The sequence below is a fragment of the Psammomys obesus genome, unplaced genomic scaffold (assembly GCF_907164565.1).
Source record: "Psammomys obesus unplaced genomic scaffold, mPsaObe1.curated_primary_1811, whole genome shotgun sequence".
Taxonomy (NCBI): Eukaryota; Metazoa; Chordata; class Mammalia; order Rodentia; family Muridae; genus Psammomys; species Psammomys obesus.
Genome location: NW_026591711.1, coordinates 6,192,028 through 6,198,432, shown reverse-complemented (window position 1 = coordinate 6,198,432; position 6,405 = coordinate 6,192,028). Strand labels below are relative to the sequence as shown.

At 43.4% G+C, this 6,405-nt stretch overlaps 1 protein-coding gene across 1 annotated transcript in view; it reads right to left on the bottom strand.

Annotated features, from left to right (window-relative positions):
- Mindy4 (MINDY lysine 48 deubiquitinase 4) overlaps positions 1-6,405 on the bottom strand; it is a 106,308-nt gene that overhangs the window by 60,388 nt on the left and 39,515 nt on the right. The window lies entirely within an intron of this gene.

Below are 6,405 nucleotides of genomic sequence, written 5' to 3'. Positions count from 1 at the left end.
AAAGAAAGAAAGAAAGAAAGAAAGAAAGAAAGAAAGAAAGAAAGAAAGAAAGAAGAGGAAAAAAGAAAAGAAAGGAAAGGAAAAGAAAAAAGGAACAATAAAATGACCCCTAATGATTCTGCTATACTCATAGATTGGTGCCTTATTCAGCCATCATCAGAGATGGTTCCTCCTTCAGCAGATGGGAACAAATACTGAGACCCACAGCCATACATTACACAGAGAGTCCTTGAAACACACAGCTCTAGAAGGGATGTCTCCATCAAATTCCCCCAGCCAAAGCTCAGGGAACCTGGTGGAGGAGGAGTCAGGAGTGTGGGAGCCAGAGAGGATAGAGGACACGAGGAAAACAAAGCCTTCTAAGTCAACTGGACAGAGCTCATATGAACTCACAGAGACCAAGGCACCAAGCACAGGGCTGACATAGGTCTGCACCAGGTCTTCTGAATATACATTATAGCTTTCAGTTTAATGTCTTTATGGGATCTCGAGTGTGTGAAAGAGTGGGTCTGATCCTTATGCCTTCCCTCGGGGCTCTTTTCCTTCTGTTGGTTTACCTTGTACAGTTTCAACATGATAGTTTTGTTAGCTCCTACTATATTTTATTTTGTTATGTTTTTGTTGTTAATGCTCAGAAACCTGTTCTTTTCTAATGAGAGACAGAAAAGGAGTGACTCTGAATGGGACGGGAGGTAGGGAGGAGCTGGGAGGGGTAGAGGGGAGGGAAACCGTAATCAGGATATGTTGAATGAGAAAATAATCTATTTTTAATAAAAGGAGATAAAAAAGAAACCAAAGAGGCGCCTCATTCTCATGTGTCCACCCTGACCTCTTGGCCAAAGTAGTTTGGTTCCAAAAAAGGCTGTAGATGGTACTATTGGATTTATGGGAACCTTTCTGATGGTGATAATAGCCCTGTGACTGGGTAGAAATATAACCGTCCTTAGGAAATTTGAGCTGAAATTTCATGATATTGACTTTTTACTCTCAAATGGATTTGTAAATGGTGTATAAAACATAAAACATGTACAGATACAGTGATAAAAAACAAAAGACAGATCTCAGCAGCTACTGAAATTAGGTGCTTTAGTAAATGTACACGTGTTCATTTACTATGCTTTGCAAGTTTGAGGTTTTTTTAATGTGAAGTGGGTGGAAAAACCTGGTAGGCTTGAACAACAGATGGAAAACAATGAGGAGACTATTGGGAAGCTACTAACAGACAGTACCACGTGCAACTCAGTCAAGTCAAGAGAAGACACGAGGAAGACCAAGTAAGAGACACTGAAGAGAAAAATGCTTCAGCCCAAAGTACACTGAAAAGGAGTTGTGGAAGGAAGAGAAAACTGCTAAGAATTTCCAGAAATAAATCGTTATAGACTACATTAAGCCTCAATGAGACATGTAAACACAAATTCACATCTAGATGTGCTGTACTGAGATGATCAGAATGCCATGGAGAACAAGACAGACCTTAGAGAAAAGGTGGATTACCTAGAGACAACTTTAGCCGAAGAGTTCCCAATAGCAACAATAAAGGTGGGATGACACCTTCAGAGTCGTTAGAAGAAATAACTGCCTATTGGGAAATTCCCAGCTCAAAATAGCACTAGAGGTAAGCTGAAGAAAGTCCCAGGCAAAAACTTCCAGTTTATTCTCACAGACCTTCACTGAGAAAATTACTTAAGAGCCTATTTCAGGAAAAAAAAAAAAAAAAAGAAGAGAAGAGAGCTAGGGTAAGAAACTGGAAAACATTTAAGTAAAACTAAATAAGAGCTGACCCACCCCCTCACTGGCTGCAATACTTGGGAGATTGGGCCCCCAACCTTGACTGGGCAGCACAGTCGATGAAGCTGGCTTTGGAGGTATAGATGAGCTGGTCCCCAGGAAATGAGAGCAGGAGAGCAGACCCTGCCTCCTGCCAATGGAGGCATTAGGTGGCCTAGCCAGAGCAGTGCTGGAGAGATCACCCTGCTAGTGCAGGTAAGGAAGAGTCAGTGCCCTGACCAGCTCAACTACTACCCAGATCCAGTGCTCTGAACTGGCCCACTTCAAAATCTCTATCATCTGCAAATGGTTGGGATGTGTGAAAGGACAGTTCTGCTGATCCAAAGCTGCAGGATCTCCATGATACAGGGCAACAGCAGCATGACTGGGAGGAGTAACTGGAAGGAGTCCCGGTGAGGATCCAATATTGATGGTGTCCCAGGAGCCAGAGACCTCGAACCAGACCAATGACTCATTGCAACAGACATTTGCAAGTGAAGATGTGTAGACAGAGGGTATATTGCGGGACTCGCTGTGACACAGTACAGTTTCCATGATGAAATGTTTTCTATGTTTTGTTTTGTTGTTGCTATAGTTGTTTGGTTCTTTTGTTTTATTTGGGGGCTGTGAAAGGGTGAAAGACAGGAGGGAACAGGGAGATGAGCAGCACTGGGGTGCATGATGTGAAACTCAAAAAAAAATCAATAAAAATTTTGTAAAAACCTAAATGACAATGGACAATAAAAAGCAACGAGAGTAGTAACCACCACACCCACTGGGAACACTAAAAGCAAAGGAAACATAGATTCAGACAAGAGACAGACAGACAGGACAAGACATCACCAGGCTAAATCTTCTCCATCCTGAGGGGTAGACTAAGCCAATCTTGAGCTGTCAAGCCAATCATAGTAAAGATTTAAGAGTAAGTGCGAGACCGCTGTGTCATCTCCAATCAAAAAGGGGGAAGAAATACCAGAGAACTCCAACAAAAGTGCCACCCGAAAGCAGCTAGGCACTTTGTTGATACAGTTAGGTTGACCATTTAACTATGCAATGGTAGTCCTAGGCACTACCATGGACTGAAGACCTGAAGACAGGGACTGGGTAAAACCTGCACAGGAATGTCCACACAGCATTACTTTCAGTAGTCCAAGGACAGAAGTTACCAAAATGCTTGTCAGTAGGGAAGTGAAGAAACAATGAAATGTTATTCTCCCACGTAAAGGAAAGGATATCGAACATGTTACAATGCCATTGAACCTCAAGGAACCAGACCGACACCAAAGGTCACACATAGAACACAATTCCATTTGTGTGAAATATCACCCTTTTCCAGTTGCCTGGAGCTAAGACAGAAGGGGACTGAAGGGAACTGCCTACTGAATGAATAAAGACTCTTACCTCAAGAGATGAAAATGTTTTAGAACCACAGAGGTGGTGGTTACATTACTGTACTAAAGATTTATTTTACAATGGTCAATTCAAAGAAAAAGAAGAAAAAATAAAGAAAATGTAGCAAAATGAAAGCATACGACGTAACAAAACTAAGAAGAGCTATTACATCAGTCACTAAGCAGGCAGGCGGCTTAAACTTGCGGTGAGAAGACAGACAGGTGGGCTGGAGAATAAGGGCACTGGCTGCAACTCCTGAGGGTGCGAGTCCCAGCACCCACGCGTTGGCCCACAACCATCCTTAACTCCAGCTCCCGCGGTTCAGCACCCTCTACTGAACCTCTGCCGGCACTGCGTACTTGTGGTGCACAGATATAATGTGTGCAAGCAAGACTCCCATACACATAAAATGAAAATAAACTAATCTTAAAAGAACAACCAGACACTCAGATTGCATTTTTTTTCTTCCTACCCGTGTGTTCTTTCAAAAGAGGTGACACAAAACCTTAACAGCAGAACATGGGAAATATGTCACTTGTATACTTGCCATTCTAAAGCTCATGAGACAAAATGTTACCAGAAAAAAAAAATGGACTTTGGAATTAAAAATTATTACTGAGAGATCTACTTATTACAAAACTTAAAAAGGAAAATGTATCCACCATGTATTTTTGTATTCCTAAAAGCACTCCCAAAATGTAGGAACAAGGCTTTAATAGAACAAAGGGAGAAAGTGTCCAATCTGTAAGCACTGAAGAAAATTTTAGCATACATTTCTCAGCAAATAATACCTCAAGCAGGGAAAAAAAACAAACAACTAAGAATAGAGAATATTTGAAGGTCAAAATAACCTGCGTGATTTAACACATCCAACCATTAAACAATATATATTCTTGTGAGTCCATACAGCTTTAATTACAAAAGCTCAATGCAAGCAAGCTAAACACTTCAAAATATTCCAAGCTGTATTTCTGACTGCAATTTTTTTAAAACTCCAATAATAAAGATAACTCCTCTAAACTCCTCCCAAAAAGGAATCTGTACATTTATAATTCTAAAGAAGTGATGGTGGAAATTAGTAACATTTCAAAGTGGATAACACTAAAACCTGGACCCTGGGAAGCAGTGAAGTGGTTAACAGGGGGGAATGAGAGGCATATGGAACCTGTTAGTGTTGAAAAGGTACAGCAAAGAGCCACGTCCTAAAACAGCAGGGTTCACTAGAGGAGAACAGACGCAGGGGGAATAAGTACAAGCCTTAAAGTGAGCAAAATAAGTGGATGCAGCAATCCCCAAAGCTCATTCTGTGAGGCACACCTCTGGGAGTCCGATCTCTGCTAGCCTGGTTCTGCATCATAACTGACAAGGAGAAAGCACAGTGAAACTAACATTATTAAGAGGGCAAAGGAGGGGCTAAAACTTTAAACAGAATGTCTTCAGTAAGAAGCAGATAAACAAGGTCAAAACAAGGCATTGGAAAACTAACAAACTGAACAACTTTCTAGAAAAATCTTAAAACTGGGCTGGTGAGATGGCGAGGTAGGTCAAGGCACTTGCCACGCAGGCATGGTGAGGAGAGCTCAGGCCCACTTAAAGATGGAAGGAGAGAACCCCAACATGCACACTCAGAAACTGGAGACCAGGGGCACTCAAGCCAGAATTCAAGAGGAGCCTGAGCAACAAATGCGCACAGGGGCCCTTGCTGATTTGTGCCATCAGTGAGAACTCTCCCTAGGTCCCATTCTGAATGTAGCCCTCTGGACGCACGTGCCCAGAAGTCCAGAGCACCCGTGACACTGCAGGAAAGGCAGGTTTCTTGCTTCTTTGTGCATCAGTTTTCTTATTGATAAAAATCTTCCCTCAAAGAAGGTTTCATAAACTAAATGAGTGACTGTATCAAGTAAATAAAGAACACAGACCCAAACACACACACACAGAGAGAGAGAGAAAGAGAGAGAGAGAGAGAGAGAGCAGCTGCTATGCATTAGCTAAGATGACGGCAAAAGATGACGCAAGTATAACCTTGACTCCAAAAACCTCACAGTTGCCCACGTACTTGCAAGTTATGAAAGGAAACCCTGATCTACCGCTCTGGCCATGAGCTGTTTTGTTTTTTTGTTTTTGTCTGTCTGTTTTTGGTTTTGTTTTTATTATGACCCCCCCCCCTGGGATGCAAGAATTTAATAGTAGAAAATTGAATAATGTAATTCCCACCAACGCATGAGAAACTGATGCTGAAATGGCACTTGATGAACAAATACCCACATATATTCCTGAGGCAGGGAACTCTGGCTGAGCTCAGGGAAGAGAATGGCTTTTTGAACCCTGTGCAACATTCTCTGCCTTGGGAGCATGTCCACACCCACAGCATTAAATGTCCCACTCAAGGTGCACCGGAGGCATGCAACAAGGGACGAGATCCTGGTGTGGAGAGCCAGCCAGGAATCAGCTGTCAAGAACGGCACACACCAAAGGAGACTGACATCACTGGCTGCAAACTAGTTGATCTCATGCTGAGGTGTGTCTGACGTGCTCTAAGGATGCTAACCTCTCCTGCTCCTGGGCCTCAGTGCCTCAGATGTAGCCTACGCCAGACCCCTCGGAGGTGTCCTCTCAGCAGCTCTGTCCCAGCTGAAGCCTGTACTTAGACTGCCCTGTGGAGAAGCAGCCGCCTCTGTGCGTCCTGTCCTGGGGTCTGCTGATACAAAAGGCTTTTATAAAACCTCTGAGTTCTCCATAGGAGAGTTTCTTTTACTCTTCGCCTTGCTGTTCCCATCTCTCTGGCTTCCTATGTAGTCTTAGCTCAATTCCCTATGGGGCATGGAGGTGCAGTGCTACAGTTAGATAAAAGCGATGCTGGAAAGCCACCTGTTACTAACAAGCTCAGGGTGAGGAAGGCAGCCCCTGAGTGTCTCACCTCTGGTGGCCAGCGTCACGGACGGACGGGAGATGGCCAAGCCTCAGGAGGGGCTTCCTCTGCCTCCTACCGCCACCAGATGATCAGCGGGCCGTTTTTAAAATCAAGCCACAGAGAACGTGAGGTCTCGGGAGGGACTTCTCATTATCAAGGAGTTACCGTGTGCCTTAACCATCAGAACGAGTAGTGTGGCAACTTCAGTAAGTCTCAGCTCCACACTCTGCTCGCCAGTTCCCCAAATGTCAGCCCTCGGAATAGAAAGAAAATCCTTTCTTCTTCCTTTTCTTCTTCTTCTTCTTCTTCTTCTTCTTCTTCTTCTTCTTCTTCTT